This window comes from Fukomys damarensis, unplaced genomic scaffold (assembly GCF_012274545.1).
Source record: "Fukomys damarensis isolate Sample0158 unplaced genomic scaffold, DMR_v1.0_HiC HiC_scaffold_13, whole genome shotgun sequence".
Taxonomy (NCBI): Eukaryota; Metazoa; Chordata; class Mammalia; order Rodentia; family Bathyergidae; genus Fukomys; species Fukomys damarensis.
The window spans coordinates 3,719,168-3,732,431 of NW_022900925.1; positions in this window are offsets into that span (position 1 = coordinate 3,719,168).

Sequence of the window (13,264 nt, forward strand, 5' to 3'; positions counted from 1 at the left end):
TCCCAAGCTAGCTGTAAATAAAATCTCTACAGAACTATATCCACTCATAGCTAATTTTGTTCAAACCCTTCAAGGACAATATCCCTTACAAGAAGTAAGTCATGGATTCGGGCAAGCCTGTGTCCATAGGCCTTTTTCTCTCAGTGACCTCAAACAGGTCAAACAAGACCTAGGAAAGTTTTCAGATGGTCCTGATACGGACACTAACGTCTTTAGGGGACTTACCCAAACCTATGAATTTGATTGGAAAGATGTAATGTCACTTTTAAATCAAACACTGAATGCTAATGAAAAGCAAGCAGCATTTGCATATGGAGACAAAAATATCATATTATTAATTTTAGGGAGCCAGAACACAGACAGTTTGGAGAGCAGCCAGTCCCTACCAGAGCCCAAGCAGTCCCACACAGGATCCCAACTGGCCTACTAGCCAAACAGGAGATTATAATAGGAGACATTTTCTTTTTTTTATTTTTTGGTACCAGGGATCCAACTTGGGTCCTTGCACTTGCAAGGCAGGTGGCGGAACTGCTGAGCTAAATCTCCTGCCTTCAGATGTATATTCTTGAAGGTCTAAGAAGGACAAGATCTAAGCCTTTTCATTATTTTAAATTAGCATCTATTCAACAGGAGGAAAAAGAAAACGCTTTTGCCTTTTTAGATCATTTACAAGAGTCATTGATAAAACATACAGCCTTAGCTCCTGAATCAACAGGGCAGACTATTCTTAAGGGTAAGTTTATTACACGGTCAGCCCCAGATATTAGGAAAAAAATTACAAAAGATGGCTTTTTCTCTAGATAACTCACTTAATGCTTATTAAAAATTGCCTCTTCTGTATTTTACACCTGAGAGCAGTAGGAGAGCAGAGAAAGAAAACAGAGGAACCACCAAGAGAAAATGGCAGCCTTAGCAGCAGATCTAAGAGAAATAGACTCCAGATCTGATTCTCAGGGCCCCGAGAAGACCTGACAACTGAACCTATCTGCTACCACTGCAAAAAGGCAGGCCATCTCAAGAAGGACTGCAACAAGAAGCCCCCTGGACCATGCCCTGACTGTAAGATGGCCACTGGAGGTCGGCCTGCCCTCTGAGGTGAAGGCCCCAGATTGCGACCCATCCTTCCAGTTGGTCCAACAAGACTGAAGTCCTCCAGGCACTTTCTGTCTTCTCCCTCTGGCTGGACTGTCATCTCCAAGGAGGAGTCCAGGGTAATCATGACTATAGAGGGAAAAGAAATAAGCCTATCGCTGGACACTGGCATCTCTCCCTATTCTTCTCTTCAACCCTGGCCTTCCTTCCAGCTGTCATACATCAGTAAAAGGAGTCACTAGAGAAGAGGTAACTCGCTATTTTACTCAACCCTTAGGTTGTAACCGGGATGGCTTTCCCTTTACCCTTTCCTGTTTAATTATGCCTGAAAGTCCTATACCCCTCCTGGGAAGAGATATCTTATCCTGTTTAAATACCATAATCTATACACACCCAGGTCAGGTACACTGACCACCTCTTGTAGAAACAAGTAAATCTGAAGTGTGGGCAACTAAACCAGGAAGGGCAATAAATGATGCCCTGATACAGATTCATCTCAAAGATCCTACTATTTATCCTCACCAGAGGCAATGTCCTCTAAGGCCTGAAATTAAAAAGGGATTTTTGCCTTTTACTGACAACCTAAGAACCCAAGGTTTACTTAAAGCTTGTGCTAGCCCATGCAAGACTCCAGTCTTGGGAGTCCAAAGACCCAGTGGAGAATGGATGTTAGTACAAGATCTTGGATTGGTAAATGAGGCAGTAGTGCCAATCCCCTCAGTGATACTTAATCCATACACTTAAAAGATGCCTTCTTTTGTGTTCCTTTACATTCAGATTCTCAGTTTCTTTTTGCATTTGAAAATCCTCATGATCAGGCCTCTCAAGTGACTTGGACTATACTTCCTCAAGGATTCAGAGACAGTCCTCACCTTTTTGGACAAGTGCTTTCCCATGACCTGGCATGTTTGGAGTTTCCCCAGGTCATAGTCTTACACTATGTAGATGATATGCTGGTATGTGCCCCCTCAGAAGAACACTCTAGCCAAGGTACCAGTGCTCTGCTAAATTTTCTATCAGACAGGGGTTATAGGGTTTCTAGATCTAAAGCACAACTTTGCAGCCTTGAGGTAAAACATTTAGGCTTTATCATATCTAAGGGAACCCAAAGACTAGTGAAAGAAAGAATTAAATCAACACTTTCTTTCCCGCTGCCTAAGACACTAAAACAGCTAAGGGGATTCCTAGGAATTTTGGGCTTTTGTTACCTTTGGGTAGCAGGGTATGGTGAGATTGTTTGACCTCTCTATCAACTTATAAAAGAAACCCAAAAGACAGATACCCATATTTTAACCTGGAAACCTGATTCCCAAACTGCATTCCAGAAGCTTAAATAAATGCTTCTAAATGGCCCTGCACTGAGCTTATCGACAGGACACCATTTCAATCTTTATGTTGATAAAAGGCGGGGAATGGCTTTGGGAGTGCTTACTCAGGATTGAGGACCTGCTCAAAAGTCTGTAGAGTATCTAAGTCATGAACTAGATATGTAGCAAAGAAATGGCCTGCATGCCTTAGAGCTATAGCTGCAGTAGCTCTCCTAATTTCAGAAACATCCAAGCTGACTTTAGGCAAAGATCTTACTGTATATACACCCCACAAAATGGCAGGACTTCTTTCATCCAAGGGAGCTTATGGCTATACTCATAATATTCCTGTTGATCTTACTGTTTGGCCCATGTATACTTAACTGTCTTTCTTGCCTTGTCTCCTCCAGACTTAAAACTATACATCTACCCATGATGGAAATAACTGGTGTGTATCGAGGACTTTTAGATAGACCTTCTGACGGGTATCCCTGATTGCCAACCACAAGGTTGACTATGACCCCCTTCAGCTTGAAGTAGCTAGAGTGGTCACCACCGCTTGCCCCCTCATGGCAGTTTGAGATACTTTCTCAGAGGGGGGAATACATAGATAGATAAACTAGGTAGAAATATTATAGGCAGTCAGATAGGGCTAAGTCCTAGAGAGGGCCAGGACAAAGTTAAAACACACCACAGCTGCATGTCAGCTGAAAACCAGGCCTCAAGATGGAGACAAGATGACCAGACCCACATAACTCTTTAAAGAACTGTAATTAATGAAAAATAGATAGGCACAGACCACCCCGGGGGTGACCAGAGAACTCTGGATCCACCACCTCCTAGGAGAATCTTTGTTCTTTCCATCCAAGCGTCCTACATGACTTGCTTCCCAATTGGACCACAGTTACCTAAGTGACTACACTTGTAACCTTATTGCATGTTCGTGGCTGTGACCCACATTATACCCATGTGGGTTTCATCCTATAAAACTTCTCTGTAAAGTGGGGGCCTTGGGCTACCCACTCGGGACCCCTCCTGCCCCTGAGGAGATTTCCTATCAATAAATATCTTCCTGCTTTTAACCTCTGTCATTCCTAGGACTCATTCTTCAATTTGTAGAGAACAAGAACTTGGTGTGTCATACAGTTAACAGGTTGGGAGATATATTTCATATTTTCCTGTGACAATACAACACATATTTGTTGAGTAAAATGTCTACAAATTACTACTACTATTTTACAAATGATTTATTTTGAGCTGCACATGGAAGTTTGAGTTGTCATTTTCTTTTCCCATTAAGTTTATTGGCACATTTAAAGCAAACAATGCAGTTACATTTATCATTGGGATCTTGTACCTTTACATGATATTTCTTGGTTCTTATTTTTTCCCTATACCCCTGCCCTCCCTTCACCCCTTCACCCTTTCCTATTTACAAAGATTTTGTTTCCATTTTTTCATTTTTTCACATTTTTTCCTTTTCCTTTCCCTCCAAACTTTCCCTTTAGCCATTTTCTTCCTATTTCACACTATCAATTATATTATTTGAACCTTATTTACACTTTTAGTTTTTCACACCAGAAAAACTATTTAGCATTTACTCATGTGTCCTATTTATTTCACTTAAGAGGACAGCCCCAATATGCATGCATTTAGTTATAAATGTCTCTAGTTTCTCATTCTTTGTGGCTGAGTAGTACTCCATTTTATAGAAAAACCACATCTTCTTTATCCAGTTTCCAGTTGATGGGCATTAGGGTTATTTCCAAGTTTTAGCTATTACAAACTGCTGCTATAAGCATGGGTATGCATATATCACTGTGGTATGATTCTTTTAACTCTTTTGGAAAGATACCCAGCAGAGGGATAGCTGGGTCAAATATGGGTTGTCATTTTCAATTATAAGTACCTCTAGGTATCAACAACTTTTTGTGATCCTTCAATGGGGCCAAATAACTCTTGGCAGGCCATAGGTATAGACACAGTAGAAGGAAAAGAGGAAAGGGGAATGGATGAGGAATGGAAAACTGGATATTCTTTTCCAACTCAAATCCTTCCAGATGTATCCAGATTTACTTTGCAAAAATTCCAAAGCCACAGCTCTACTGTGACAAAGCCAGTATCTCATTAGACTCTGCCCCTCTGCTTTCTACTACTCTCTCTGTTGTTTCCTGCCCCAGCCACATTGGCCTCCTTGACATTTCTCCAACAAGCCAGCTATGCTCCTGCCTCTGGCTTCTTGTACTCACTACCACCTCTGCAGGACACCTCCCTCCCCAGCTTCTCTCATTCTATCATTTCACCAGCTCTACTCTCTCTATTTTCTCATACAGCCACATTGCTCCACACCCTATGGTTTACCCTTTTCAACTTTTCTACTTCACAGCTTCTGACCATGATTTTGTCTGTGTGTGTGTGCACATGCATGTGTGCATGTGTCTTTTGCCTGGTCTCACTAGACTGTAGTTCTGAGTGGGTGATAACTTTGAATGGTTTACCACCACATCCTTTTGCCTGGATTAGTACCTGCCATTCAACTCATAGATACATTATCAATAGGGGAGGAAGAAAGAGTTTTAGAAAGCACTGAGAAAATAAGACACCTCCCATAGTCATTTGAAGCATCAACCTAACCAATTCACGGACACATGAAACTGATAGCTCCTTGCCAACACAACTTTCATTGTTCAGCATATACTAATGAACCATGTGTGCATATTTGTAAATATTAAGTTGATGTATGCAGAAAATTGTCAAGTGTAAAGGGAAACAACACCGTTGAACAAAAATCAGCTGAACACATGGCTCTGGCAGAACCTGGAAGAGAAAACACACCAAGGATTCAGTTCACAAAGGTAGGAAGTAGGATAACATTCTGAAAGCAACTTTGGCAGCTCCATATCAGGGACGGGAGCTCAAAGGAGCTAGGAAGGGAAAGTGAGAGAGTAAGGACTTTGGGGTGGTGGGAACTATGGAGAATTTGCAGCAGCTACAAAGGAAGCAAGTGGCTACGACTCATCTCCAGGTACTCATTATTACATTGGAAGACAACCAACATTGCTTAATTTTCCAGTACAGTATTTTAATAAAAAATGAAAACCTGGGTTGCTTTTGTTTTTTTTGTTTTGTTTTGTTTTGTTTTATTTTTGTTGTTATTGTTTGGATAAAAGAATTCGAACTCAGGACCTTGCACTTGCAAGGAAATCTAGGTGTTTGGGTGTTTTTTTTTTTGTAAAATTATGAGGTAACCAATTTTTATAAAGGGCTGAGCAAGGGAAATCCTGAGCAAAATGCACTTTGTAAAGTGTCAAATCCATAGGTTAGCAGTTTGCACCCTCTGCTATTTATGAACAGCAAAGAGGAAGAGACAGTAACAAAAACAATTCTAGACAACACAGACAAGTTAGGGGGCATCACAATCCCCAATTTAAACTATATTAAAAAGCTACTATGCTAAAACAAACAAACAAACAAAAAAACAAAAAAACCCAGCATGGTACTGGCAAAGAAACAGACATGAGGTCACTGCAACAGTTTAGAAGATGCAGAAACAACTCAAGATATACTCAGCCACCTTGTCTTGGACAAAGGAGCCAAACACCTTCACTGGAGGAAAGATAGCTTCTTTAGTAAATGGTGCTGGAAAAATTGGGTTTCAACTTGCTACAGATTAAAACTAGACCCCTATCTTTCACCATGCCCTAAACTAAAATTGAAGTGGATTAAAGATCTAAATATTAAAACAGAAGCACTAAACCTGCTAGAAGATAGGCTACATAGAACTAACTCTTGAAGACATTGGCATAGGAAAAGACTTTATGAACAAAGTCTCAGTCAAAGGGAAACTAGCACAAAGAATCAACAACTGGGATCTCAACTTACTGAAAAGCTTGTGTACAGCAAGAGAAACCACCAACAAAGTGAAGAGACAGCCCACAATGTGGGAAAACATTTTTACCAGCTGTTCCTCAGACAAAGGTCTACTATCTAGAATATATAAAAATATTTTAAAAAATCAGATCCCCCCAAATTTAAAGATTCAATCCAAAAATGGGCATCTGAAATGAACAGACATTTCTCAGATGAAGAAGTAGAAGCAGCAAATAAACATATGAAGAAATGTTCAGCGTCACTGGTCATTCGAGAGATGCAGGTGAAAAGAACACTGAGATTCCACCTCACTCCAGAAAGAATGGCTGCTGTCAAGAAATCAACCAAAAACAAATGCTGGCAGGGCTGTGGGGAGAAAGGAACACTTCTCCACTGTTGGTGGGAGCGTAGACTGGTACAACCACTGAGGAAATCAGTGTGAGATTCCTCAAAACATTAGGATTATAAGTACCATCTGACCAAGCTATTTCCTTGCTGGATATCTTTCCAAAATAATTAAAAGCATCATACCACAGCAATATGTGTGCACCCATATTTATAGCAGCACAATATGTAATAGACCTTGGAAATAACCCAGATGCTCATCAACTGGTTATGGGATAAAGAAGATATGGGCTATAAAGAATGAGAAATTAGAGACATTTATAGCTAAATGGATGCATCTTGCTGCTATAATATTAAGTGAAATAAATAGGACCCACATGTGTAAATACCAAATTGTTTCTCTGGTGTGAGAAACTGAAAGTGTGAATAAGGACCAAAATGTATAATATATAATATAAAGTAAAAAGGAAAGGTTCAAAGAGGAAGGGGAACTGGGGGGGAGTAGAAAATGAAAAAAGAAAAATGGAAACAAGGCTTTTGTAAATAGGGAGGTTGGAAGGGTGAAAAGAAGGGAAGGGGAGTACAAAGAAACCCCACAAAAACTAAGATGTATCATACACAGGTACAAAATCACAATGATGAATGTGATCATAATGTGTAACCGTATGAACAAACTGTATGAACAAATGAGAGACAAAGTGGGGGAGGGAGAGAAAGAAGGAAAGAAAGGAAGGAAGGAAGGAAGGAAGGAAGGAAGGAAGGAAGGAAGAAAGAAAGAAAGAAAGAAAGAAAGAAAGAAAGAAAGAAAGAAAGAAAGAAAGAAAGAAAGAAAGAAAAGAAAGAAAGAAAGAAAAAAGAAAAGAAAAGCAATCATCCGCTTCTGCGGGAAAGGTCACTGGGATTTAGGTGGCACTAGAAGTTTGTTCAAGTGAGTTTCCTCAGCTACTGCACAGACAATCATCCGCTTCTGCGGGATAGGTCACTGGGATTTAGGTGGCACTAGAAGTTTGTTCAAGTGAGTTTCCTCAGCTACTGCACAGGAATTCTCCCTATTTCTCAGGGTTGTTGTAAGGCTTGGTTGTGAGGACTCACCACAGTAATGCTGTGGAACGGCTTTAATTACATGATGCATTTACTCACGGAAATAGCAGAGGTATGCAGTCTGTACATATGTCATAAATGGACTTCAGTGTGTCCTCACAAACTGGGTACATCCATGATGTGCACTAGACTAGATCAAAGAGCAGCACTTACCCCAATCCCTTTACCCTCCCCTGAAGAATCTACCCAGCCAGAGCTCCCCATCCCTAAAGGGCAACTTCTATCAGCGTCTCTTTCACCCAGATTAGTTTTGCCTATGCTATCCTTTATGTAAATAAAACCATGTAGGTTTTATGTTTTTACACATATGTGGACACTATTTTTGAGAGATTTGTCTACTCTGAGTTGTACATCACCCAAGCCCACCTCTCTGTGGAGTCACTTTGTGTGAAGATCCCACAATTTCTGTATTCATCCACTGTGCGGACATTGACATTGAGTTTTCCACATTTTGACTCTACAGTGTTGCTACAAATGTCTAAGTACATATCTTTTAGGAAACCTATATGTATCCTCCCTGAGAAAACCTAGGGCATTTAGCAGCATGTCTTTGAAATCCCCCTTTTGTGCTCTCAAAACTCTTGCCAAGTTAAGGGGACATTATAAGTGGACAGGGACTGGGCCATCCAGATAAATATATTCTGAAGGACACTGAAAGCTTGGCAGATGATCTGTAGAAATTGCCTTCCAACTCCATACTAAGTCAGCTGTTTCTTGAAATGCTGGTCATACTATGAAACAAAGCTAGCTAATGACATCACTACTATATAGTCTAACTTATAAAACCCCTTACATGAAATACCTGAGGGAAAAACAAAGTACAGCAGTGCTAGAACCCCGCCAACTGCTGCTAGACCCTTAAAGTTCTCTCTTCCAAGTTTCTTGCCCAGCCTGCCACCACCAAGTCTTCTGGATTAGTCTGCTGTGTTGACACTGGACATTGCAGCTACCTTCAGACAACTTTTCTGTTCAGTCTGCTGCCCCTGGACCCTACCCTTTTCTACTAGGAAGTCTCAATTAACCCTATCCCTTCCTGTCGAGACCTTGTAAACTTTGTGTATCACAAGCTGTCTCTAAGTATTTTCTTGTCTCTTGGCAACCTACTCCACTGCGCCAGGGCACTTGTGTTGTAGATGAGACTACAAACATTCTAGGATACAGCTTTGGGGGAACCTATGCATATGATCCTGTTGGAAATGCTCCTAGACGTCAAACTGCTGAGTCACAGGAGAGTATGGGAGTCAAAACTTTACCCTTCTTAGGGTCTCCAGCTAGGCCTCAGAATCATATTGGCATAAAACAGATTAATGTGAGAAAAAGTAACAATTTTTTACATGTACACTAGATCCCCCCATCAAAAAATGAAGACCCAAAGAAGTAGAAACACATAAGTGCTTATATACTGAGTTGAACAAAGACAAGTAATTGTGGAAAAGTATCAAAGGTGTGTGAGGAAACCAAAAGAAGATGAGTTATTTCAACAAGGTGTTTTCGTGCAGGATTCTTAGCCTCGACTCTTGTTCCTTTCCCATTGGTACTGGGAAGGCATCTTTCATAAGGGAGTTTTATCACCTGCTTTCAGAAAGAAAAGGCAGGAGGTCAGGGCAAACCACCCCCCAAGCCCTGCCACCCAAACACTTATACCTGCTGTTTCTCAAGGGCATTTAGCTCAATATAATCCTTATGTCACAGTGGTATGTTTTGGGATGGCACGATCTGTCACCCTGCAGTGTATATATGTTTAGTTTTAGTTGATACTGCAAAGCATTTCACAAAATGGTATATCAAGTTACATGCCACAAAGCAGCATTGCTTCACATTCTAAGAAATACTTAGTACTATTAGTTCTTTTAACTTTAACAATACTGGAAGGGGTGGTTATATTTCATTTTTGACTAATAGATCTGAGCACTTTTTCAGATAATTAGTGATAATTTGTATAGGACCTCTTTCCCTCCAGTGTTGTGGATTGAAGCCAGGGCCTTCACACAGTGCTATACATTCCCAGTCCTTTAATTTTGAGGCAGGACCTTGCTAAGTTGCTAACTTCCCGGAGGAGGCCAGATATTGTGATCCTCCTGCCTCAGCCTCTAAGAGTGCTGGGATTAAAGGCATGTGCCACCATGCCCAGTTGGACGTTATTTTATGAATTGCTTGATCAAATATTTTTGCCCACTTTTTATTGAGTTTTTTGTGTTTACCTTAATCATTTGTAGAACTTCATCTTATTTCTCTGGATGAGTCTTGTTGAGTGAACAGAAAGGGGCCAGGGGGAGAGAGGGAAAGAGAGAGATTGGGAGAATTTTCTCTCATTGTATTTGCTGTAAAAGTTCTTAATTTTTTAAATAATCCTTTTTTTTTTCCTTTAGGCTTAGCACTTTTTGTATTCTGGTAAAACAAAATATTTTCCTACACCAAGGCCATGAAAATATTCCCTTGAGTTGTTGTTTCCTAAAAGCTCTATTACTTACCTTTCACATTTAAATGCAACCCATCTGGAACATATTTTGTGTATGGTGTGAGTCAGGGGCCAAGTTCATTTTCTTTTTCCATATGGCTATCCATTGGTTCAGTACAGTATTTTGAAAAAAAACAACCTTTCCTTACTATTACTTTTAAATTTTCATTCTGCCAAGTAACACTGAATCTGTGGCCCATCAAATAATACAGGTGCTTTTTGCATGGACTTCACTAAACCTGGTTGTCCCATTCTGCATGCATTTTACATATGTTTTATATTCATATTTGTTTTACTAAACATGGGGTTTCTTCTTTATTTTTTGATAAATGTCCTCTTATTTTTTTTCAAATTATTGTTTCACTTGGCAGGGAAATTTATGCAATTTTATATTATATTTTAACATATTTTCTGTATTCAACAGGTTTAATTATAAGGTGTTTTCTTTTTTACCCTCAAATACTTAAAATATTAGGGAACACCATGCCTTGTATAGTTCCGAAGGCATGTCATTTAGGAAAGTGCCCAGCATTCTCTCCAAATCTTCTTGTAGCAGCTGGTGTTCTTTGGTAGAACCTTTTAGGAAAGATTTTTCATTCTTAGCCTATTACTCCAGGAGGAATTGACTGCAACCCTGTTCCCCAAGAAAAAAGTATAATGGCATAGTCCAGGACGTGTAGGCAAACATTTTTCTATAAAACACCAGACTGTAAACATTTAAGACTTTGAAAGTCACACAGGTCTGATGCAGCATTTACATTTGCCATTGTAGCATACAGCATGTGTAGACTATATGTAAACAAATTAGCACAGCTGTGTTCCAATAAAACTTTATTTGCAAAAATGGCAGTTTGCCAGGCCTAGACCTAGACTAAACTCTGCAGCACAATTCATATCATCTGATCATCATGATTGATTCAAGTCAGACAAATTAGGCAAGTGAACCTCCATTCTATGACCTTCACAGAGAAGGTAAAGTAGAAGGACAGATTTTGATAAGTAGAAGGACAAATATCAAATTGTAGATCTGGACACTCAATAGCTATCATGTAACCCATAAACACATAAACAGAGAACATAATACAATTTTTTTCTCAGTCTAATCTGTTTTGTTTTCAAGAGACTACAACTAAAAGAGACCTTTGAACACATCCCTAATGAACATTCAGTCATAAACTACAGTAGCCATTCCTACAGTATGTGGTTTCACCCACAGACTTCCTGCTTTCCAACCAACCAGGTCTACTGATACATAGACTGATTAGACAAGATCAAGAACAAAGACACATAGCTTCTCCCCTTAGACTAAAGGTTGTGTATTCAAAAGAAGACCAAGTCTATCATGCATATACAGAAAGCAACATTAGGGCAAGGCAAGAACTGTGGGAAAAGTCAGGGGTCATATCCTGCCTATAACATTTACATTCACTTTTGTCTATAGTACTAATCTGACTAAGCATGCACATAAGTCAGAGTCAATTCATAGGCTCCTCTTCTAGACCATCACTAAGATGCTCATATAACTTATTGTCTAAAACAGAACACATTGGAAAAAGAGACGCTCATGCCAGTTTCTTCAGGATGACCAACGTAAAATGGCAAACCAGGGTTTTTAATAATAATATCCTCATGGAAAAATCGAGGTCCGATTTATTTTTAGTGGAGCTACTATTGGATAGCAAGGTAAAGATCTCATTCAACTCTGGCCCTTCTTCATATTCAAGGTAACATCAAGAGCAGAGAGAGCCCAGTTTGACAGTCACATATGTGGCACAAGGCTTAGAGAGGTCAGTTAGCTCGCATGGTCTCAGAAGCACACCTAGTGATGTGTTGACTTGGTACTCTTCTTACTCCATATAAGGTCTCTCTGAGGTCTTAGGACAGGCATTTCCAGAATGGTGGAGCTGCTTTTCCTGAGTTTTGGTTGCTTTGAGGTTATTAAATAAACATGGACTCAGTGTACTGTGCAAATAAGCAGACTGTGATCTTGGAAACTTTCAAAGCCATATGCACAACAGCTTTTGGTCTTAACTTCACAAGAATTCCCTCTGAAGGGCACAGGATTTCTTGCTAGAGCCCAGTGTATTCTGAGATTGACTATTGTAATGTGAGGCTGCATATTCCACCTGGAACACCACCTACTGCTCAGACATGGGTCCCTCACGGATTTTGGAACTGAAAAAGTCAAATGCAATGGACTCACATCTCAGTGAATGCAAAGCCAAATAAGCACAACCAGGAGAAGGGAGACAGATTTATTGCCTGCAGCAAATAAGGAGAGTGCTGAGGTTATTTACAAAGCAATGCCCGCCCCAACAATGAAAGCATGGAAATTTGAGTCAGGGAGCCTCTACATATTCGTATAGGAAAGCACATGTAGGAGTGTGCACATGCTCAGTTTAAGGTCATAGGTCATGTGTTCAAAAAGGAAAGATGGCTGACATGAAAGTTTCTAGGCATGCTCGCTTTCATATTATAATGAGTCAAGTATACTCTAATTATGCCTAAAAGAATGTGTCAAGGTGACTTGGTAAACTTTGCTGGTTCCTCATAAGTTTCTCCAAAGAGTTTCAGCTGAAACAAACAAACAAAACACTTTGAAGATGTGATAACAATCTTTAAAAGAGGCAGCAGCCTTCTCTCCTCTAAGTGTAGCAGATGGCCCCTAAAGGTACCTACCTCAATCAGTTTCAACAATGTTACTGGTGCGACACTCCAGTTCTTTTCATTTATCATGCTGTTTCCCCAGAATTATTTCAGTTGCTGCCAAAGGTTGAGTAGCTGATGAAAGGAAATAAATGTGCATTGAAAATGAATAATGAAGGAGGGTGAGGCTCTTTATTATCAAAGAGAAAAATGAAATCATTTAACCCTTGACTTCCAACATTGTCACAGTTGAAATAATTATATTTTCTGAGAAAAAAATAAAAAGCCTGGCTCTTTGACAGCAGAAACAGCATCTTATCCATGAATTGTAAAATGCCTATTATGTATCACACCTACTAGTACACAATAGATTCCTGGATAATCTTGAGGGAAATTTTGGAAGTAAAAATTTTAAGATTGAACAAAACATATGCTGCTTTCTTTT